This window comes from Lissotriton helveticus, assembly GCF_964261635.1.
Source record: "Lissotriton helveticus chromosome 1_1 unlocalized genomic scaffold, aLisHel1.1 SUPER_1_unloc_25, whole genome shotgun sequence".
Lineage (NCBI taxonomy): Eukaryota > Metazoa > Chordata > Amphibia > Caudata > Salamandridae > Lissotriton > Lissotriton helveticus.
In genome coordinates, this window is record NW_027611665.1 from 375,241 (window position 1) to 400,203 (window position 24,963).

A 24,963-nucleotide genomic window follows, 5' to 3' on the forward strand; every position below is an offset into this window, starting at 1 on the left:
GTCATGATCGGGTCTCTCTTGGGCGGGTCATGTTGCAGCAGTTAAAATGACGATAATGCCGCGCATATTGTACATCTTTCAAACTAGCTCCCTTTCCCCAACTGCGGTTACATTGCGGAACCTACAGTGGGCCATCAACCACTTCATCTGGGGTGGGAAGCAACCGCGACTCAGCTTTGTGCAGATCACAAAACCCAAGTTAGGTGGGGGGCCCCTGTGTTGTCCAGGTATTTTCAAGCATCACAACTACCCTTCATTCTTGAGTGGAACCACCCACTTTCAGAGAAACATTGATCGTTTAGTAACCAAATAATTGCAGGAGCGAAGACTTGGGGAGAGATTTTGCTCCCGCGTAGGCATAACGCATGGAGGCTTTACCTCTCCCCGGTGATGACAACTACCCTAAAAGTATGGGACGCAACTGCAATCCACCATGGCTTTACTTCATTCCCCTCCCCACTCCATTGGTGGACAACTCTGACTTCCCGCCTGGGTGCAAATCAAAAACATTCCAGCAGTGGCTTGAGAAGGGGTGTAATCAAGAGAGGGCCTTTCCCTTTGATCAGCTTCAGAAAGATTACGAAATCCCAGCAACTGACTAGTACGCCTATAATCAAGCGTGTCCCTGGGGGTAAACAGCGTTTACAACTAATTTTTTACCCCGCAGGTAATCACAACGCAGTCATTACAACGACTGCGTTGTGATTCCGCACACCATTACTCCGCAAGTCGGAACAACACTTTGCGGGGGGCGGGGAGGTGTTGGATTTAAAATCCAACACCTTCCCTAGTGTCTGCACAGACTGGAGTTGGAATATACTATTCCAACTTACAGCGCCCCTCCTCTGCAAGTCGTTGTTCTGATTTGCGGAGTAATGGTATGCGGAATCACAACACGCTCGTTGTAACGACGGCGTTGTGATTCCCTGCGGGGAAAAAGAATGGGGGATTTAAAGGTATATTCGTCACTGGGTAACCTACCCGGAGATGAGACCAGGAGCTTCTCGTCCATTAACCCAGTATGAAAAGTGGCTTATTAGTAAAAGCGACGGCAAGCGCCTTATATCAAAACTGTATTCTTTCCTCTCAGTAGACACCACACCAACGAACTCTAAGGACAGTTAAGGTGGGAGGAGGAAATAGGCAGATCCCTCACAGACAAGGAGTAGCAGGACATATTTTTTTAGAACACATCACACTGCACACAACATCCCGGGTACGGAAGCAGCTTATAAAGTTGCCTCATACTGGTACTTAACTGCGGCCCGACAGAAGCACTCGAACAAAGACCGACCCCGGCTTACTGCTGGCGTGGCTGCGGGCAGGCAGGCTCATTAGTACATCTACTTTGGCATTGCCTCAAATTAGTAAGATACTGGGACCTGATACTCCAGGACATAAATGAAGCCTTCGAGACAGATATCCTGTGCTTCCCTGCCTATATTTTGCTGGGTCTCCCTAATCCACTAACATTTCCCTTGCGCTCTTTAAGAGGGAGGCAGATAGCCTTAGCCCTTAATGCGGCAAGTTTTATCACTGTTTTGGGTAATATGAGTGGTTATTTGGATTTCCTATTTGTATTAAATATTCACCTGGTATTCTTTTTTGCAGTCTGTTTCTGGACAACTGTCCTCCTAATACGGGTGTTCTTTTGAGGTGTCACTAGGTCTCTTCTCTTTGGTATCGAGGGCGCACAACTCAATCTTTCCTTTGGATGCATTGTCTTGTTTGTGGTTTCACGGTTCTTAACTATAATTTTAATCTCAAGAAAGAACATTTTGGAATGCGGTGTTACACAAAAGATCTTGCAGCAGGGATACCGTGGTTGATTACTACATAAGCATGATACTCTGTAGTTTATGTATGGTTTTCTGTTTATTTGTAGCCTGATGAAGTCGATGGTGGATATACCCTATTGACGAAACATATGTTGGCTGCAAAGGTTATCAATACTGCTGGATGCATGTAGAGATAGGAAATAAAGCACTGCTGATTAAATAGGACTATTGTACATGTAATAACTCTTAATTTTGTTGTTCAGGGGATCTTATATTTTAGAGTCGGAAGTGTTGGCCCCCTATTGGAGTGTATGGTGGCCACATCTTCTCCTTAGAGCACCTCTATGAATGAGGTCGTTCAGATAAATTAGGTACACACATGTTTCCGCAATCTTATGACCTTTCCACCTGTCTGTCTTGCATTGTGTGATGTAACTTTAGTTTGTTGCTGCAGACATGATGATGTAACTTTAATTCGCTCATAGCCCTTTTAATGGTAGAAAACTATATTGATTACTTCTTGATGTTTTTAGGTCCATCAATTAATTCACTGTCATCCATGTGTGAGTGGTGGCTAAAATATCTGGTATTGTTCTCCTGCAGATTGGTACGCCTGATATTGGAAGTGTCCGCTAATATATACTTTCAGCATTCCAAGCAAGGTAAGTAGCATCTAATGGGGAAGTGGAAATGGCACAAAAAGAATCACTGAAATGATTTGGGTTTTCTTTTTTCACATATGTTCTACTATGTGAAGGATCGTTGACTCACAAGCCTTCAGATGCTAAGGATTGCTGACAAGCGCAAAAGAAGAGGCCGCCTACAGTTAAGATAAGGTTCCTTAAGGTAGGGAAAAATCAATCATTGTACAGATTTAAGGCAACCACTCAATAAACAATAATTAAATGCTAATCAATAGACAAAGGTCAGAAAGAACCAAAGAGCACAAATTATTTATCAAGAATACAAAATGAGCATTTATTAAGTGTTAAACAATTAGAAAAAAAATAATAATCATTCATCCACTTTCATGTCCATCATACAAACTCACAGACATACTGAAGACACATTTAAAACATTGTTGGTATGATGAGATATTGCTCAACACTGATAGATTGACACAATATATAAAAAACAATATCACTTGGAGACTGAGTGGCACAAATTCAAATGACTGGTGGAATTCTACGTCTGTGTTGGCGCAACAGGGGTGCCTTCACCAGGATGAGAGCCACAGTACAAACAATTGATGAATCTGTGAAGTAAACATTGTCTTTATGAATGAGGGAGGTTCTTTCACGAATACAATGAGCGATAAGTATACAAGGAAGACATTTGCATTGGATGAAATAAGGGAGAAGAATGAGAGTAAAAGTGAAAATGGAAAGATATGACTCAAGATAATTACTTTAGAAGTGAATAGTAAGGTTAATGGAATAAAATTAGATGTGAAAAAGGCAATATATAAAGATAGTGAAGGGAACCCTATGTGAATGATTAAAAAAGGGGGGGGGGGGAGGAAGAAAGGAAAAGGCACCCAGAACATTTGTGTATGTATACGATGGTGACCCCTATTTGTATCAAAGTCACATGTTTAACTCATGGTGTCAGAAATAGTATACCTAGTATCGACGGGGTTTGGAGACCTGTCGTGTTGAACGGTAAATGAAGACAGTGCGATACTTCATGTATAATCTAAACGATGAAGGTAGAAGACGCATATTGATAGTTGCTCACATTTAATAACGTTTTTGATTGACAGTGATTCTAGGTATCTAACTAATATTTACCTCAGTTGCCAAGGGCAAAAAGACGCCGTCAGTACATTGTAAGCGGATGAAATATGTAAGTCCTCGTGGTGTTTCAATAATGGTGTACTAAAAATTATTAAACATATGTAAATGGACAAATGTGATAGAGAATGGGTCCTTAATTACAAATCCGAAAACTATTTTCTATTTATACCTGTATGCCTGATGGGCAATAGAGAGAGGAATCAGGCGACGCCAGAAAAACAAGATAGCACAGTGATGTCTGATAGTTACTGGATGTCACTGCTATATTTTCAAAGCTAAAGAATAAAGATACACAGGATTGTCCTGGTTAGTTGAAACTTAAAGCATGTTTGTATTTAGCGAAAATGTAATAGCAATGAGACCTACTGAAGATCGATAATAAATAGCTAGTCAATACTAGTATTAGGGATTAATGTAGAACGGCACAGCACTTACTTTGATGCAATGCGGTGCAGATGAAAGGGGTCAGTACAATTCTGTTTTGTGATTTCAAGGATTACTGCAATATAAATGAAGTAACTATAAGGCGAAAATGAAATTACAGTACAGCTTATATAATATACTTCGAAATCAAGCCTTTGAAATGCCTACAAAATGGAGGCTTAAACTAGCGGGTTTCGTTACACAGGTGTGTAATTTGCAGAGGAGAAAGAATGCACAATTGTACTTCACTCGTGCCTTTTACTATGACCGGGTAAAAATATAGGCAGAAGAATAATAAGAGTTACAAAATATCCACATATGTTAAGTTAAATGTGTTTTATAATGTCACGAGATAACGATGCGCCAGCAGGAGCTATGCAAACTTAATTAGGGTACTGTGAAAAACTATGCGGACTTGATTAAAGCTAGGGCGTGTCAATGGCTCGAACTTACCTTTTAGTCATTTGGAGCCTCCGGATATGAGGTTCCTTCTTTCTGCGAATATGCCCGGAAACTAAACCTGAAAAACAAGAAAGGGTTTGGCTCTTATTCAGTAAGGTTCGGACCAATATACCAATAGCAACCAAAAAAAATGCCAATACTGATACCATTCAAACTCAAGCAATTATCCCACACGCCAGATGACCTAAACACGCTGGATGAAAAAAGTCGAATTTTCTTTTTCTTTTTCATATACTCTTTTTTTACTTATTAGTTATCTTTTTGTTAATGAATCATTGTTTATAAATGTAAACAATACAAATCAAGAGAAAATAATAACTAATAAGTAAAAAAGTGTACTTGAAAAAGAAAAAGAGAATTCTACTATTTTCAACCAGAGTGTTTAGGTCATCTGGTGTGTGGGATAATTGCTTGAGTTTGAATGGTATCAGTATTGGCATTTTTTTGGTTGCTATCGGAAACTAAACCTGGCGTGATCCGGTTAAGGTGTTTTGACCTGCAGCGGGTGTATCACATGGTAAAAGATGGCCAATCGTCTGTGTACCTTGACAAAACTTTATTGGAACGATGTAAAAAACATATATGTGAAGCACAATGCCTAACTTTACGCAATATTACCACCTTATACTGTCTGTGACACAGCTAAAATGAATCAATTTTCATAATATAAAGAGCAATGTCACTCCTTATATGAAGCAGTATTCGTGCATCTGTTTGTTGAAACAGTATTGCAATCAGGAAAGTGAATAGCAATGTAGTCATAGCGTGCTACACATGTATTTATACAGTGTGGCCGACCTAATCCAAATTGACTGGGTGGTGTAGTGTTGCCGACCTAATCCGAATTGACTAGGCCGTGTACTAACAGGGAACTCCGTGGCAAGCGATGATAAGGACAGTATATGATGATTAATTGCGACGCGCAGGTATGTAACTGCTACATATATAAAGCTAAGAAAAATAAATAAATAAAGGAATAAAATATGAAAGATAATAGTAAGACTGAAGAAAATAAGGTGGAAGATGAAACATGTGCCACTAATAGATGTATTTTGCTGAGGTGTATATAGTATATAGGAATTGCAAAAAATAGAATTTGGAACAAACGCCATGGATGGTTTTATTTATTTATTTATTTATTTATTTGTGGGTTTATAACGCGCTTGAATCGACTCCTTCCGGAGTATCTCTGCGCCCAAAATACCAGAAGCATGGTCAAGCAGTCAGTGGATAGCAGATTAGTTCTGAAACAAGAATGTTTTGAGTTCTTTCTGAAGCTCAGATGTTCAGAACATTGCCTCAGCTCAAGGGGAAACTTGTTCCATAAAATCGGACCGACTACAGATAGGGTCTTGCCACCCTGTCTGGCCTTTCTCACAGCTGGCACTCTCAGGAGAAGCTGGTTACTGGACCTAAGGGACCTAACCGGGTTGTATGGAATGAATTTATCTCTCCAGTGCGATGGCCCCAGTCCATTTAGGCTCTTGTGTATTAAACAGCAGGTCTTAAATTTTACCTTGTTACGGACTGAGAGCCAATGCAATTTCTCCAAGAGAGGGTTAGACGGTGTTCTAGGGGGGGCATTTAATACCAGCCTGGCCGCAGTATTTTGAATCATCTGGAGTTTGGCTAGTACTCCATCATTGGCCGATAACAGGAGGCCGTTACAATAGTCGAAACGACTAAGTATCAGAGCTTGCACCAAGGTTTTCCTGGTGAAGTCCGGTAGCAGGGGAAAGACCTTTCGCAACAAGCCGATGACATGGAAGCAGGAACCCACAATGATGTTACAATGTTGCTTAAAAGAGAGTTCACGATCCAAGCGCACTCCTAGATTTTTCACAACCAATTTAGGGTCTGGGACCGGGCCAAGGTCTTGCGGCCACCAGTCCGGGGTCCACAGGATCTTTGCGCTTCCCCAAAGAATACAACCTCCGTTTTGCCTACGTTGCATTGGAGGCAGTTAGAAGTCATCCAATTTGCTACTGCCTTCATGCCATTGGAAAAAGATGTTTTCACTTCGTCGGTAAGAGTTTTAAAAGGAAACAGGAGCTGGGTATCATCCGCGTATGATACTGGGCTGAAACCGAACTCTCTAAAGATTTTAGCCAGGGAGGCCACGTAGATGTTAAAAAGAGTTGGGCTCAAACAAGAGCCCTGTGGCACCCCCTTGGTAATCTCAGTTTCCACCGAGCGAAATGTGCCCATTTTAACCGATTGAGTCCGGTTAGATAGGAAACTTCTTAGCCAGGCCAGTGCTGTACTCACAAGACCGATCTTAGCAAGCCGTTCGAGCAGAATATTATGAGATATAGTGTCGAACGCTGCCGACAGATCTAACAGTACCAGGACTACCGAATGACCCCTGTCCTGGTACATGTGTAGATCATCCGTTATTGACAGTGCCGACTCAGTACTATGCTTCGGCCTAAAGCCAAATTGCGAATGGTCTAGACTGCCGGCCTGTTCGATATATAGCTCGAAAGGTGCTTGTTTACATGTCTTTCAGTGAGCTTTCCCATGAATGGAGGTAGGGATATCGGTCTGAGATTAGACAAATCCGTCCAAGGGATTGTAGTATTCTTCCTAATAGGTCTTACTGATGCCTTTTTCCATGCCATGGGCACTCGGCCTTCGGTCAGTGATTGATTTACCATGGTAATTTAACTGGTATTGTATCACATGGCCTGTTCCCATTGAATTTCCTGGTTTAGACTATGTTTAACCGTATCTAAAATAAACATCCAAAAACTTCTCTGCTTTTTCTGATGGAGTCTAAACCGACAAAAGGAGTAAGCATGGGGGCTGCTTGTGCCCCTACTGGGCCAGTGCGCCTTCGGACCCTCCAGACTCGGCTGGGGGTTCTTGGCCTTCGATGCTGGCGGCTTCGGCTCCGCAGTGCTCCCATGGATCAACTCCTGGATCTGGATTGGGGCTGGTCGACATTACGACACCACCTCCGGCGTCTAATCCATTGACGACACCTCCACCCCTTCCACTGCAGGTTGTGTCCCCAACCGTTGTCTACCCTGGCCTCCCGCTCGACATGGACACGGAGCAGAACGGACGCTGATACAGGCACCACGCGGTACTTTTGTACCCTTGTTCTACCCTGGTGTTTACTATCACCCTGAATGGCAACCAGAGGAAGTTGAGGACTAGGAGGGGTCTGTGGACCCTCTAGCATACCAGTTGGAAGAACCAGACTGGAGAGAGGAGTTTGGTGTGGCCAGTGCTCTGGACACTTCTCCAGACCTTGGTATGCTTTCTCCCCCTACTCTGGCTACAGAGAAGGCTGCATCATACGCAGTGGTGTGGCGTAGGGTGGCTGAGGCCTTAAACCTTGAGCTTCCTATGGTGGCAATCAGTACTAACCTCCTGACCAAGGTCCATCAACCATCAGCGGCCTCTTCGGAGCTCCTGCTGCTGTTCAATATGGCCCTCACAGACATCCTTCTGGGCCCTTGGTCCAAGCCCAGCACAGGGGCTACTGTGGATAGGACGATTGCCCCACCCCACCGCCCTGCCCCGGGCAACCCCATTTTCGTCTCCCAAAACCCTACTCCTGAGAGCTTGGTGGTCCAAGCCTCTACTTCCAATGGTGCATTCCCTACTGCTCCACCTGATAGGGAATCCAAGAAGCTGGACCATCATGGGAAGAAGATGTTTTCTTTCGCCAGCTTAGGACAGAGGTCTGTGAACACTGCATGTCTCTTGGGCCGTTATACCCACTATGTGTGGGACACTGTCTCGCAGGTACTGCCTCAGTGCCCGGAAGAGTCACGGGACGTGCTCTCCCTTGCAGCTGCTGAGGGGAGATGTGCAACAAAGTTCACATACGATGTGGGCTGGACACCGCCGACTCACTAGGCAGGACGATTTCAACGTCATTAGCACTGAGACGCTTTGCCTGGCTAAGGTCTACTGGCTTTTCGGGCAATGTCCAATCAACTCTTTTGGACAGACCCTTTGATGGCTGTTGTTTGTGTGGTGACAAAGCGGACAACGCGCTCAAGCTTTTTAAGGATTCTAGGGCTAAGAATGATCCTTAAGCCTTGGTACTAACTCTCGCCCAGCGCAGTCTGCTTTTTAACTCTTTTTGTGGCTATGGAAGGGATGTCCCACCACGTTCCGCCCAGAGCCACAGGCCTGCGTATACTGTTCAGCCTCTGCGTGGCCAGGGACGTGGGACGCAGCGTCGTGGTCAGGGGCCAACGTGGGGGCCAGTCCACCAGTACCCCCTCTGCAGCAGCTTCTAAACCTTCATAGCCCGACCCTCCTGGGCCAATGGGCGGCAGGATTCGCCATCACCTCCCCCACTGGCAGAACCTCCTGTCAAATAGGTGAGTTTTGCAGATAGTCCAAAGGGGCTACCTCCTCCCCTTCGAGACTACTCCTCCATCAATGCCACCTCAATTCCATCACATGTCGGAGTATCACTTGGCCCTTCTCTGCCAGGAAGTTGCGGCTCTCTGGCCAAGAGAGCCATCAAACGCGTCCCTGTGCCAGAAGTAGGTTGTGGTTGCTACTCCCACTACTTTCTGGTACCCAAGAAGGACAAATGCCTGCGTCCTATCTTAGACTTGAGGGACGTGTGAGAAGTTGGCCTGGTAGGGGATGTTTCCAATTCTGGAACCACCTACTACCTGACCAAACAATCCCTTATGGTGTCTGGTTGTAAGTCAACCTTATTAGACAAGCTATCCTAGGGGTAGCATGGACTAAGCAGCCTAAAGGCTTAACTTTAGAGGTCGTGTTAAGCGAGCTGTTTTACCACATACAATCCTGTAATACCAAATGAAAGGACACCACACAAGTATATATTATAAAAATATATGTGTTTATTACTAAAAACAATCCCCAGTATTCTTTATGAATAAAGGGGCACAAGCGTTAAATCAAAAGCACTGTTTAAACATACAAGTTGCACAATTATGGATGAGGGCGGGTGGCCACTCAAACCATATACTAAACAAGTGGTATAAGAGAGACCACTCGAACAGTGGTTAGGCCTAGGGCCTAGGGAATCGCTGGGAGCAGTCAGGACAAGCAATGCTGAAGTCGGGAATGGCCCTCGGGATTCGGGAGATGTGCGGAAAGCGCACGCATGCACCAATGTTAACCAATGGTGCGTAAAAGTCAAAGAGTTAAAGTTTAAGGACACTTCCGCTGAACCTAGAGGAACAAAACTTAACACACAGACCCTAGAGGTGTGCACCAGTGTGGGAACACCGGCGGAGCAAAGTTACCTCACCCACAGGAAGTGGGTGCACAGGGTCGAAGTGGCGTCGGGTTTTGACACGCAGGCTCTTGGTGCTTGAAGCTGAAAGGGCTGCAGGCTGGTTAAAGATGAAGTGTCCGGTGGAGTCCAAGGGTGGACTCAAGTTGTAGAGTACCTGAAAGCAGAGGGGACAGAGTCTGGGTCACTCAGCAGTGACCAGGGTGGAACCAGGACGGAACCAGGCAATGTCGGGCGCAATCAGGTGGTCGTCGAGGAGCTTCTCTCCGCTGTCACGTGGGCTCTGGGGCATCTGCGACGTCCAGGAGCAGGTCACGATCTGTCCCACGCAGGCTCTCACCGTCGGTGCCGTCGGCTTCAAGTTTGGAGCAAACAAGCCTTGGTAAGAGCAATCCACGCAGGATCGGAAGATTGCTTCTCACTCGGACCAGGAAGGTCAGAGTCGGGGCTCCTTTTCAGGGGAGCTGGTGTGGATCTGGAGCAACCAGATTCACGAGTCTTCTTAGGTAGTTCGTCGGCACAGGGACCACAAGCCAGCTGGCAAGTGACCGGGCCAACGCGTTGAGCCAAATCGTGCCAAAGGGCCCCGCGCAGCACTCGTTGAGTGTGGAGGGCTGAACTTCGGCTCAGGAGTAGCTCAGGGTGGGGGCTTCTCAAACCCCGGTGCACAGCTTCGAGGGTCACTCGTGGGCTGCACGGTCAGCGTCTCGTGGTCACTTCAAGATGGCGTGCCCCACGCTTCCGGTCGCCTCCACGGGTCTCAGCTTTGCAGGGACTGTGGATCGGGCTGTTAGAAGCTGGGCAGGCTTGATCTCGTCGATCTCAGTCGCTCGAGTTCCGGCGGGAACTGCAACTAAGTAGACGTCGAGGGCTGGATGGTGCCTGCTGCTGCAGGGTGGTCACTCCTTGACCACAAGGGAGATTCTTCGGGCTTCCACGTTGAGATGGAGGGCGAAGGGTCCAGAATATCGTTTCAAATGTTTCTTCCAGGAAATCTGATGTGCATTGGCACTGCTCCCACTCTTATTCGAATCTGGTGGGCGTGATTACCTGCTAGGTCCCCTCCTATGGGTGGGACCCAGGAAGTGGGTGGATACACCCCCTTCCTTTGATCCAGGCCGCCCTGGCACGAGGGCTGGAGTGCCCCAGAACCGGTTTGGCCGGATTATGCAAGGGGCAGCCTTGTGCGCCCCAGGCAGTGTCTGGTTTCTTTCAAACCTCCCTGCTACAATACACTATCTCCTGTCTGGAGGGTGGTGACACCCTCCTGTGACAGGAAACCCTTTGTCCAGGCCCCATCTGCTGAGTTTCGGTCAACTGCAGGGGTCCAGACATTTGTCTGTGGCAGAGGCATCCATTTTGTGGATCTTAAGGTCTTTGGAGAAATTAACCGCATTTAGTAAAGGAACATGTCTTACCCCTCTAGAGGGGTGGAATGCCATCCCCGTCGCCAGAACTGGCGAGGGGATGGTATTCCAAAGCGTATGACACCTTACACGACATGTTTTGATAAAGCCAAACCAAAGTTGCTAAATAACCGCGAGGATTATAAGGCACTTAATAGTATATGGTATGGCATTATCCTGAAACAGCTTAGGGAGTTGTTCCCGACAGCTGCAGATAGGCTCAGCTCATGCTAGAGCTCCATCTCACATGAAACCACGCACTCTGCCTCCAGGATTGATGAGGCCTTCCATAGGAGTGGCTCACAGGTTAATATGTGTCCAGATATAGGTTTAGATATAGGTATACTATATCTAAGCAAGGGGTGATTACACCACCTTACCCCAGCTGAGTGATCAGCCAGTTGTGTCAATTTAAGAACCAGCCAGGGGTGGCAAAAGATATGCTGCAGCCCCTGGTAGGCCTTGGTGGCCCCTATGCCCTGGGCACCTATAGTGCATTATACAGGGGCTGACAAGGAGTCCATTTCCAATTGTGGTATGTACCTAGGGTACATGGAATCCATTTTACAGAGAGAGCAGATGGCCTGGGGCCCTGATTAGCAGGGAACCAGGTCAACTAAGTCAAAAAACCAGCTAAACACAGGCAAAAAATCTGGGGTAACCATAGTCAGGTAGCCACCTTCCTACATAACCCCCCCCCCCAAACGAAAGGAGATAAGGCTATCCTTGGCCAGGTAAGCCTATATTGCCTGAGTGGCCATATAAGGAAGTACCTGCACTAGCATGGGTACCCCCTGTCTCATGGTCCACTAAGCAGTCCCTCACCCTTTGGGTATTAGAGGGTCTCCACCATAGGGAATCACTACCTTGGGTGTGTTTATGCAAAGTTAAAGGCTGGTTTGGATATGGAGTATTGAAGTGAGGCTCTACTAAGTTAGGGCTTGGCTTCCTCCAATTATCTTCCACCATGTGTGCCTTTCTTTCTTTAACTGAGTTGCACTGTGCTCTCAGGGTCAACCTCTGGCTACCTAAAGCTGGAGGCGGGGTCCCTCTGTTTGGCTTGCTGGAGGGACAGTTCAGGTTTGGGCCCTTTGGGTCCCAGGTTTGGCTGTGCCCAACAGAATCCATCTGTGGGAGGTCCCTAACTGTTTTTAAGGGGGCTCCCTCAGGAGTTTTTAAAGTTTTCACCTCACTAGGGCTACTAGTTTTGGTGCACCTAATCTGTTGATGGGGGTGCTTTATTTGACAGGGGTCCCTCTGGGTCTCACTGTCCTTCTTGTCCTCTGCAGCCCTGGGCTGGCTAAGGCAAGGGAGAGAGGGGCAGGTTACCTGCTCCAGACTGGGTCCCACCTGAGAAGGGTCCACCGCCATCAGAGGCTCTGTCAGGCTAGGCCCAACCACCTCTGGGGCAGTTCCTTCATCAGGGGTAAGATCAGTTCCCTGAGGAGGCTGATCCTTTCCTAAAGTCTGGTGAGGGGGAGATTTCTCTTCCTCCTCCATGCTCTCAGTTTGTGTGGAGTTATCCATCATTTCAGGCTTCACAACACACACATCAGTTTGAGTTTGGGCTGTGGCCATCACAGCCCCACCAACCTTTTCAGGAGGAGACTCAGTTTGGGTTTCTGCTGTTATCATAACAGCTTTGCTATTCTGTTCAGGAAGAGCTTTTGCTAAAGATGGGGCAGAGAGTTTCTCAGCCCTACCAACCTTTTCAGGAAGGACATCTTGAATTGGGGCTGTAGCCATTACAGCCCCACTAACCTTTCCATTGGAATTCACCATTCTAGAATGGGTTTCCTGTTCAACCTCAGCCCAGGCTGAGATTTCCAAATCATTACCAAGTAGGCAGTCTACAGGCAAGTTTGGTGACACTGCCACTCTCTTTGGGCCAATGACACCTCCCCAGCTGAGACTTACTACTGCCATGGGATGATTTGTTTGTATTCCATCAATGTTTGTAACCTGGTATGTGGCACCAGGTAAAAGTTGCTTAGAGGGGACTATGCCATCAGCCACCATGGTAATGCTAGCCCCTGTGTCTCTAAAAGCTTCAACTTTCAAACCATTTATGATGGGTTCTTGTCTATACTTGCTCAAAGTATTTGGGCAAGCAGAGAAGTTGGCAAACCCCATGCCAGTCTCATAAACAAGATCATTGGGTGATGGGGACCTGGATAGGCCAGGGTCCACCTGAGCTCCAACAGTAAACCCACCCAGATTCCTGGGTGTGCTTCCACTTCCTGGGGAATTACTGCTGACAGTAACAGGAGGTGTTGAAGCGGGCTTTGGAGGTATATTTTCTTTATTGTTATTCTTGGGACAACAGTTGTCTGTTTTGTAATGCCCCACCTGTTTACAGGCATAACAATAAGGCTTTTTCTCAGTTGAAGAAGTGTCTTGGGACCCACCCCCATTCTTGGAGTTTTGGGGCCCTGGGGAAGTCTTTTCTTTATTTTTATCCCCACCCTTATCTTGAGGCTTGGTAGACTCCTTCTTCTGGTTACTGTCCTGATTCTTAGGCCTAATCCTGGTTCTGACCCATTTGTCTGCCTTCTTTCCCAATTCTTGGGGAGAGGTCAGATCAGAGTCCACCAGGTGCTGGTGTAAGAGCTGGTTCTGACAATTACTTAGGATCTGCTCCCTCATAATCAAATTATACAATCCTGTAAAGTCATGTACTTTGCTGCCATGTAGCCAACCCTCCAGAGCCTTAGTAGCACAATCTACAAAATCAGTCCAGTCCTGAGTCTGTGTCTTCTGGGTGTCTCTGAACTTCAACCTGTACTGTTCAGTGGTTAAGCCAAACCCATCTATTAGGACACTCTTCAGGACTTTGTAATTGTTTGCATCCTCATATCTAACAGTGAGGAGCTTATCTCTCCCTTTCTCTGAAAAGGAGTACCATAAGATTGCTGCCCACTGTTCCTCAGGAACCTGCTGTACCATGCAGGCTCTCTCAAGAGCAGTCATCCATTTGTGGATGTCATCCCCTTCCTTGAAGGGGGGCACAATCTTTGTCAGGTTTCTACTATCATAGGACCTGGGTTTCTCTTTAGGAATATTGCTGCCACCAGTGGCATCTAAGCCACACAATTTCTGCTCTCTTGCCAAGGCAAGTTTAGCTTGAGCTAAGGTAAGCTTAGCTTGACTCAGGGCTACCTCCTCTCTCTCTATCTGGAGTCTGACAGCCCTCATCCTAGCCCTATGCTCAGCTTTCTGAGAAGCACTCATGCCTCTCTCTGATTCTCTGGAGGCACTAGAAATATGAGAGTCCCCTGAGGGAGATCTCATTCTTCTGTTGCCTGGGAGAATCACATGTTGGGTTCTGGGGAGGTGCTGGCCCTCTCCATTCCCCAGTAGGTCCAAGTTGGCCTGGCTAAGCCTACCAACTGGAACCTGGCTACCCTGATCCTGTACTTCTAAGTCCTCAACATCTGAGTCCTCATCCAAGTCATCATCATCCTCCTCTTCAGGGGGATCAACTACAGGGGGTTCCCTCCATTTCCTGTGTCTAGGGAAGCTGCTTTAGCCTTCTCTAAGTCATCCTGTTCTAGGATTTCTACCAGGATTAGGCAGGTGGGGCTTCTGCCCCTTTTTAACCCTCTTGCTTTGCACAAGGCAATCAAGTCTCTGCGGGTTAGTTTGTCATATCCAAAAGTTGCCTGGGTAGGGTCAACTGTCACAGGAGCAGACCCTGAGGCTTTTCCTGTGTCAGACATGGTTACTAGTGAGGTGTAAGTGGTGCACTTACCTACACTAAGTGTTTTCCTACTGTACCTTGCTAGTTAGTTGTAGTCAGGGTGTGCTAATCCCTTCAACCTACAACTACTAAGTTCAGTAGAACTTAATATGCTAAGCTTTTGATTTTATATGTACCTAGAGGTACTTGATGTGATCTTTCAATTTGATACAAAGATTGCATTGGTAAAACAACAGCAAGCTCAAATCCGCACCGCTGCTCACCAATGTGAGAAGTTGGCCTGGTAGGGGATGTTTCCAATTCTGGAACCACCTACTACCTGACCAAACAATCCCTTATGGTGTCTGGTTGTAAGTCAACCTTATTAGACAAGCTATCCTAGGGGTAGCATGGACTAAGCAGCCTAAAGGCTTAACTTAAGAGGTCGTGTTAAGCGAGCTGTTTTACCACATACAATCCTGTAATACCAAATGAAAGGACACCACACAAGTATATATTATAAAAATATATGTGTTTATTACTAAAAACAATCCCCAGTATTCTTTATGAATAAAGGGGCACAAGCGTTAAATCAAAAGCACTGTTTAAACATACAAGTTGCACAATTATGGATGAGGGCGGGTGGCCACTCAAACCATATACTAAACAAGTGGTATAAGAGAGACCACTCGAACAGTGGTTAGGCCTAGGGCCTAGGGAATCGCTGGGAGCAGTCAGGACAAGCAATGCTGAAGTCGGGAATGGCCCTCGGGATTCGGGAGATGTGCGGAAAGCGCACGCATGCACCAATGTTAACCAATGGTGCGTAAAAGTCAAAGAGTTAAAGTTTAAGGACACTTCCGCTGAACCTAGAGGAACAAAACTTAACACACAGACCCTAGAGGTGTGCACCAGTGTGGGAACACCGGCGGAGCAAAGTTACCTCACCCACAGGAAGTGGGTGCACAGGGTCGAAGTGGCGTCGGGTTTTGACACGCAGGCTCTTGGTGCTTGAAGCTGAAAGGGCTGCAGGCTGGTTAAAGATGAAGTGTCCGGTGGAGTCCAAGGGTGGACTCAAGTTGTAGAGTACCTGAAAGCAGAGGGGACAGAGTCTGGGTCACTCAGCAGTGACCAGGGTGGAACCAGGACGGAACCAGGCAATGTCGGGCGCAATCAGGTGGTCGTCGAGGAGCTTCTCTCCGCTGTCACGTGGGCTCTGGGGCATCTGCGACGTCCAGGAGCAGGTCACGATCTGTCCCACGCAGGCTCTCACCGTCGGTGCCGTCGGCTTCAAGTTTGGAGCAAACAAGCCTTGGTAAGAGCAATCCACGCAGGATCGGAGATTGCTTCTCACTCGGACCAGGAAGGTCAGAGTCGGGGCTCCTTTTCAGGGGAGCTGGTGTGGATCTGGAGCAACCAGATTCACGAGTCTTCTTAGGTAGTTCGTCGGCACAGGGACCACAAGCCAGCTGGCAAGTGACCGGGCCAACGCGTTGAGCCAAATCGTGCCAAAGGGCCCCACGCAGCACTCGTCGAGTGTGGAGGGCTGAACTTCGGCTCAGGAGTAGCTCAGGGTGGGGGCTTCTCAAACCCCGGTGCACAGCTTCGAGGGTCACTCGTGGGCTGCACGGTCAGCGTCTCGTGGTCACTTCAAGATGGCGTGCCCCACGCTTCCGGTCGCCTCCACGGGTCTCAGCTTTGCAGGGACTGTGGATCGGGCTGTTAGAAGCTGGGCAGGCTTGATCTCGTTGATCTCAGTCGCTCGAGTTCCAGCGGGAACTGCAACTAAGTAGACGTCAAGGGCTGGATGGTGCCTGCTGCTGCAGGGTGGTCACTCCTTGACCACAAGGGAGATTCTTCGGGCTTCCACGTTGAGATGGAGGGCGAAGGGTCCAGAATATCGTTTCAAATGTTTCTTCCAGGAAATCTGATGTGCATTGGCACTGCTCCCACTCTTATTCGAATCTGGTGGGCGTGATTACCTGCTAGGTCCCCTCCTATGGGTGGGACCCAGGAAGTGGGTGGATACACCCCCTTCCTTTGATCCAGGCCGCCCTGGCACGAGGGCTGGAGTGCCCCAGAACCGGTTTGGCCGGATTATGCAAGGGGCAGCCTTGTGCGCCCCAGGCAGTGTCTGGTTTCTTTCAAACCTCCCTGCTACAATACACTATCTCCTGTCTGGAGGGTGGTGACACCCTCCTGTGACAGGAAACCCTTTGTCCAGGCCCCATCTGCTGAGTTTCGGTCAACTGCAGGGGTCCAGACATTTGTCTGTGGCAGAGGCATCCATTTTGTGGATCTTAAGGTCTTTGGAGAAATTAACCGCATTTAGTAAAGGAACATGTCTTACCCCTCTAGAGGGGTGGAATGCCATCCCCGTCGCCAGAACTGGCGAGGGGATGGTATTCCAAAGCGTATGACACCTTACACGACATGTTTTGATAAAGCCAAACCAAAGTTGCTAAATAACCGCGAGGATTATAAGGCACTTAATAGTATATGGTATGGCATTATCCTGAAACAGCTTAGGGAGTTGTTCCTGACAGCTGCAGATAGGCTCAGCTCATGCTAGAGCTCCATCTCACATGAAACCACGCACTCTGCCTCCAGGATTGATGAGGCCTTCCATAGGAGTGGCTCACAGGTTAATATGTGTCCAGATATAGGTTTAGATATAGGTATACTATATCTAAGCAAGGGGTGATTACACCACCTTACCCCAGCTGAGTGATCAGCCAGTTGTGTCAATTTAAGAACCAGCCAGGGGTGGCAAAAGATATGCTGCAGCCCCTGGTAGGCCTTGGTGGCCCCTATGCCCTGGGCACCTATAGTGCATTATACAGGGGCTGACAAGGAGTCCATTTCCAATTGTGGTATGTACCTAGGGTACATGGAATCCATTTTACAGAGAGAGCAGATGGCCTGGGGCCCTGATTAGCAGGGAACCAGGTCAACTAAGTCAAAAAACCAGCTAAACACAGGCAAAAAATCTGGGGTAACCATAGTCAGGTAGCCACCTTCCTACAGGACGTCAACCACTTCCTCCTGAGCCAATGTCAAGATGTTGACATTGGCTCAGGTTCTGTCTGCCCTCGACCCTGGAGACTGGATGGTAGCGCTGGACTTGCATGACACCTATTTCTACATTCCCGACCTGCCAGCCCACAGGCATTACCTACGGTTCACTAATTGGCCATGAGCATTTTCAGTTTAGCGTGCTCCCCTTTGGGGCCCTACCAGCGCCCCTCAGATGCTCATGAAAGTGATGGCGGTGGTTGTAGCTCATCTGCGCCGATCAGGGGTTCACGTCTTCCCGTATCTCAACGACTGGCTGTTGAAGGCGGGCTCGCCCCAGGCTGTCGTCTCCCTCCTCCAGACTACAGCGGACCTCCTGCATTCGCTGTGGTTCACTATCAACGTGCCAAAGTCACACCTGATTCCCTCTCAGAAGCTCCTTTTCATCGGAGCGGTTCTTGATACAACGCAGTTTCGGGCTTATCCTTCCAAACAGCGAGTCCGGGATATTCGGGCTATGATTCCGATCTTTAAGCCTCTATCCTAGGTTTCAGTCAGAATGATCCTCATGACCTCCTGCATCCTGCTGGTAGATTATGCCAGGTGGCATATGCGGCCTCTGTAGTGGGATCTGAAGTTCCAGTGGGCAAAACATCAGGGGAATCTTTCCGATTGTATCCAGATCACGGAGGGCTCTGCACGCCAATTGCAGTGGTGGCTAACGAACCACAATTGGGTCAACGGCAGGCCCCCCTCCCTACCCCAACCAGAGTTCACAATGGTGTCAGATGCATCACTTCTGGGGTGGGGTGGCTGCATGGGAGAGGCGGAGATCAGAGGCCACTGGACTCCAGCGGAGTCCGGGCTCCATGTCAACCTTCTAGAGCTTCGGGCAATTTGTCTTGCACTGAAACGGGAGCCCGTTAATCTTTGTTTGCTTGCCTGCCACAAACCTGTGACTGACAGGGGTGAGGAACTACATCTCCCGGCACCACTAAGCATTGAGCACGCCGTCCACGTTCCGGCCTGGAGGCACTTTATCATCGGCCAGGGCCCCGGCAGCAGCCGAATGAGGCTTGGCCAGGTCTTTAAAGTAAGTAATCTTTATTGTTTAAGTTATTTAAAACCATAACAATGTCATAATACAAATATTATATCCCTATAAAATGATTAAAAAAGAATTTTAAAAGATAAGAACAAACATGTTAAGTATATCGTTCAAACGAGCGGAAGCGGTATCCTTCTCATGATGCCAGTTTAAAGTATGTTCATAATTCTGCAACGTCATATTGTTATCGATTTATGGTTTTTGCACGTAGTGACATATAAAACTATTTTTTAGGTCGAGCTAGAACACATGCGAAGCATGTCTAGCTCGACAACTATTGTCACCCGTCTCCTGGGAATCTGAGACAGGGGCCGGGCACGAGCGTCGACTTCACCTTGTGGGCGCGCACGCCCAGCCCGGCGCCGTGCACATCCCCTGCCTCAGATTCCCAGCAAGTCAGCACACAGACACAGCACACACACGCACACGCACACACACACGCACCCCTCCTCCCACCCCACTCCCACACACAGCCCCCGACCCCACTCACCGGGTCCCTTGGGCTATTCTCGTCCCGTCCAACGCCTCTTGTATGCCATCAGCAAGCAGAGAAGCGGCCAAGAACACTCTGCGCCTGCGCGGAAGTGCGTGTGCCCGCCTGACGTCACTTAGAGGCTGAACCTTACGGTAGGCAGGGCCACAGGGTCCCTCTGACCAGATTCAGATCATCTTTCACTGCTGCTCCTGTCCAAAGAATCGGATCGCGTCGCGCGCCTCGTTTTTTGTGCGGATGGCTTCAGCGAGCGGACAATGGGAATTTCCAGGCTGCGGCTGCCGCATTCTTGGCGTGACGACTGAGGACAAGGGGCTGCCGTGCTGAGTGAGGTGGGGCAGGTAATATACGGCTATGTTATTGGTGGTGGGAACGCGGGGAGGGGGTGCACGGAGGTCCGGGTGGGAGGAGGGAGAGGGTTTCCTTATTTTTTATTGGTCTGTAAGTGCCGGTCTCGGAGGAGCCGCGCTATTAATCACCAAGTTTGTGAATGCTGGAGATGTAATACAGCACCAGACACACTCGGTGTAACTTTCTTCTAGTGCTGCATAACCCGAGCCTCGTGGCAGAATGTCTTGCAGCGTTGGTTTTCCTTTTCATGTAAATAAATATCTCTAAAGAATTGGTGGCAGCCCATTCTTGTTTGCTTTCTGAAACAATTCACTGCAAGGACTACCTTCCGTTAAGCATGTGTTATCTAAAAGCTCGTGCCCATTCATCAGCAGTGAGGTAAAATAATATATATATTTTAAATCTTAGAATCCGCCTGAATAATAGCGCTTTACCGCAGCTCCGTGTTATTACAGTGTCTAGTGACACGTGAATTTTAAGGTTTTTCACTGTCTGGTCTGTGTTCTACATTGAAAACGCGTTGTGCATTAATTTACTGTAATGCTTTGCGAGGAGCGGTTTCACTCGCACTGGGAAGGAACAGTGGCTTGTGGGGGTCTGTTGAACATACACGCAGTTCAGACAGATGTATTCAGTGAAACGAGTCAACATTTGCCTGGCGTACTAGGTTGTGCCGTGTAACTGGTTCTCACCTAGAGCGCTCCAGTACATTCGAGTCGCGTTCACAAAAACTAACAGAAATAAGATTAGTGTTCAGTGCTGTAATTGGAAAAACTTTACTTCGGGAACCCATAAACTGGGGGTCCAGATGTGGCAACAAACAGAGGGTTAAGTAATGAGGGGATGAGTCATGAACAGCAGTTTGACAGTCCTCTAATACACTTGCTTTTAAAAGTCTTCCACAAAGAAATAGGAAACAAGTAGAAATGTGACAGTAAATATGCTGTGGCTTAATGGGTTGCAAAGGCTGCTTTTTAAAATATCTTTTGAGATCAAGCCACCTGCGGCTGAGAGCTTTGTGTGCCATCTAAATCTCATGGAATCTCATGGAATAATAATAATAATAATAATAATAATGGTAAGGTAACTCTGGCGGCTATTGCTGCTGAGATCAGTGTTTTGTCTAGTCACACTTTACCTCATCATAAAGTAGTATAGAGGGCTAATGTGTCTACAGCGAAGCAAACGTGTATCATGCATATGAAAGATTTTTATTTTTAGCAGATAGCAGAGTTACTGCTTTTGACACCGAGATTTTTTTTATGACTTGCAGGTCATAAATTGCAATCCTTCAATTATAACACAGTGAGCTATAAACCAGCCTCAAGGAACTGCATGCAAACTTCAAGGTCTGTGATTTGTCTAGTCACGCTTTAACTCATAATGTAGTATAGAGGGCTAATGTGTCTACAGAGAAGCAAACTTGTATCATGCAGATGAAAGATTTTTATTTTAAAGAGATAGCAGAGTTACTGCTTTTGACACCAAGGTTTTTTTATGACTGCAGCACAGGAGAGGTCTGCACCAAGCAGTTCCTGGAGCAGGGTCATCTGATGAGATGCAAACAGCCCCTCAATGTGTCAGTGTATGCAAATCAAAGAGGGGCTTCGCGCATTCTCTTTCAGCCGGGGACACCAACTCTTCGAACCAGCCCTGTGGGTGTTCCTCTAGTCTGCACTGCCAGCCTCGCCACTCTCGGGTTTCGCCTCTGAATGCCCACCTGCTTTTCCCTACTCTCTCTCACTCGCCCGTGCATAGTGTACTCACAAGTGCATAAGTTACTCTTAAGCTGTGTAAAGTACACGATGTCGGATGCGAGTAACTTTGGGCGCATCACAATTCTGTGCTTTATGAATAATGAACATTTTGCACTTGCGGGAGATATGAATTTAATTTATGGCACGATCGGTCCTTTATGTTTCCGGAACGTCCTAAGTGGGACAGAAGACACCAATGTTGACCCAGTAATTTCCTTGTTTAAATCCTCCGAGTTGTACAAACGGTCTTGACCACGTGACAAAAACCAGTTGAGGCATCCGCTGTGTAACTATTGCTATAAGTACCCGCTCGTTGGATAAATGGCAAATGCCTTGCTGTTTCACAACACAATATGTGTACAGAGGGCTTATTTTTGGAAGTGTTTTCACCTCTTCAGGCTAAGTACACCCTCTTTGTCGACGAAAGGAACTTATTTATAAGGCAAACACTTCAAGCGATGTCATTACCTGTAGGTAATTAGGCACTTAGCAACAGCATTGCAAAACCGACGTTCCATCACACAACGACATTATACTGTCATTCACCGGTGGAATATGAAGCCCAGAGTGCTCAAACGTAGATAATATTGTTTTACCACACACCCTTAAATACTGTTGCCTGGCGCGGGATGAATAGCAGCGTGCAGTCTGCTCTGCAAGCAGCGCGCTGACGCACTTAGTTACACCCACGCCAGTGCACGCACTTGTGTTAGAAGAACAGGAGCACCGAACACTCTATGTGAGGAGGAGACAAGAGCATGGAAGACTCAACAACTCAAGTCATGTGAGTAGTCATTTATTAGGTGTTTGCCTACAATTCATTGAATGACGCAACATTTTTTTGAAATCCTCAGAGATACAGCATTCTTTGCAGCTACAAGTGAAGGGAGTGGTTCATTAGTGCTATGGACGTGTCACTGTCGGATTTCCAGAATAGGCGTTCACACACATTATGAAACAGAGCTACATGCCCTGTATGGGTATAATAGGAGTGATTGATTGTATTTCAGCTGTGTAAGAGCTGTGCTATGTACCTGGAGCTGTGGGTGTGCAGACAGCGCTTCCTTTATATGGACAGCACATGGAACAGAACACTTTTAGGGATAACAAATAATGCTATAAGTATAGAAACTAGACGCCTTATCCTCCAAATACGAATGCACAAGCCTTTGGAAGCCTTTGGAAAGAAGCTATTTTTGTTCTGTTTTATTCAACTGCAGACTCGCCTTGAGCTTTACAATGGCTAATCAACTGACTGTTAATTAGGCAGCAGAAGCAGGGAAATACATGCATATAATGGATTTCTGTAGTACTTAATTCATGCTTTTAAAGCATTTAGTTGAGGTGTGTGGTCGTGATCCGTGCAGAGTGGATTAGCACCTGACTGACTGGTCCAAAACATGGAAAGGGGATTAGAGGCATGCTCAACATACTATAATTAGCTAGTATCAGTATGGCAGGGTAAAAAATGCAGATTTTCTTTAGGAATATTATTTAACACATTTACACGTGTGCCAGTCACACATCACTCCTGCACTTTTGTCAAATGCACATATTGGTTCCTACCCCCAGTGAGTAGCTAGGGGCCTACAGTGAGCCACCATTCAAAAAGCCTGATGTTGTAACAGAAACAAGTTAATAAAAATGGAGGTTGCATCCCAACATTCATCCCGAGATTCTTCATTGTGAACTTAGGGGCTTAATTATGAGCCCTTGCGTCACTTTTGCGCCGCCAGTGCGTCACTATCTATCTATCACCCTCACTATCTAGCTAGCTAGCTATCGCCCTCACTCTAACTATCGCCCTCACTCTATCGCCCTTACTCTATCTATCTATCGCCCTCCCTATATCTATATCGCCCTCCTTCTATCTATATCGCCCTCCCTCTATCTATAGCGCCCTCCTCTATCTATCGCCCTCACTCCATTTATCGCACTCTATCTATCGCTCTCACTCTATCTATCGCACTCACTCTGTCTATCTATCGCATCACCACAGCATCACTCAGCACCACCACAGCATCACTCAGGGGCCCCACAACATCACTATGCGCTACCACAGCATCACTGAATGCCACAGCATCACTCGTCGCCACCACAACATCACTCAGCGCCACCACAGCATCAATCTGTGCAACCATTCAACATCTGGTTCAAATATGTTCTCTCAATGTTTCAATCTTTATTACAAATGTCACAAAAAGATGTTAATATTTCACTTCTGTTCTTGGATTTTAGTCACAATAAAATACACTGAACATAATCTTCACAAAAGTTATTTACAAAAGTTTAAGCTAATCCCATTATAAATTACAATCACTTTTATTTAAGTATTAATTATTACAAAAATTAAGTCATTGTTATTTGTAATATCAATTTATCTAAGTCACGTAAATACAACACATATTGCATTACAAATGCTATAGGTGTCACATTTGCGAAAGTTAAAACTATTGGCATTGTAAATGACAAAGATATTAATTTCACTATTTTCAAAACCAACACATAAATAAAAAAATTCTCATTTACAATACCAATAGCTCAAACTTTCCTAATGCGAGACCTATTGTATTGCAAATGCTTGTTATCTTCTGGAAGCAAAGCCAAAAGTGGCGCTATATCTGACCACATTTGCCTGTTAAAGCGGTTGAGTAGTGCCATAGCATTGGCATCTTTAATGGTAGACGCCACCATAACTGCGAATCTTTTTCCAGCTCCATCCATTCTCCTTCCTTCCTTATCCGGTGGAACCATAGAAGTGGAGACCAGATTTTTCTAATTTCTTTGCGCCGCCTGCGTCACCACCGATTCTGGGCGTGGATGCCCTATCAGACAGGCCGGAGAGGACTCTGGTGCACGGTATTTCTTTTCGATTCTAGGAACCGAAACAGAAATTGAAGCTGGCGTCTTCAAGATTTTCAGACCCTCATCCCAAATATGTTCAATAATTGGAATTGATCTTGTTGACTTTCTGGAGTCATCCTTAAAATCATATAGAAAACATTCAGTTTCCTGAACCGGCATCTCCAGATCAAATTGCTTAGCTGCTTTTTCCACGATATCGTGAAAACCTCCAATGTCCTGAGGAGTCGAAGGCGCTGGAGTAGGCGAAGGAGAAGGAGTTGTTGGTAACACATATTGATTCCATTCCTGTCCCTCTGTGGTATCCTATAGAAGTTCACCTTCTTCAGGTTGATCATCCCCATCACTGTCGGTCACAGCTTTTGCGTCTGAGGCGTAGACTGAGCCATTGGATCTTGCATTCGAGGTACTGTAGGCGTCGAGACCGGAGCATTAGCCTCGGGGAAACGACGATAGTAATCAATAATCATGAGTCTCAGATCCGTTACCAGTGATCCTATTCTATTCTATTCTATTCTTTATTTGGTAAAGCGCAAAACAGCTGCCCCAGCAATGAGGCGACCCGGCGCTAATGAAGTCACAGACCTGACCAGA

At 46.8% G+C, this 24,963-nt stretch overlaps 1 pseudogene across 1 annotated transcript in view; it reads left to right on the forward strand.

The window, feature by feature from the left end:
• The window catches only part of LOC144805788 (uncharacterized), a 107,158-nt pseudogene that overhangs the window by 36,338 nt on the left and 45,857 nt on the right, over positions 1–24,963 (forward strand). The window contains exons 2-3 of the transcript XR_013605599.1: positions 2,382–2,440; positions 2,536–2,624. The product of XR_013605599.1 is annotated as an uncharacterized LOC144805788 (transcript). The remainder of the gene's footprint in view (positions 1–2,381; positions 2,441–2,535; positions 2,625–24,963) is intronic.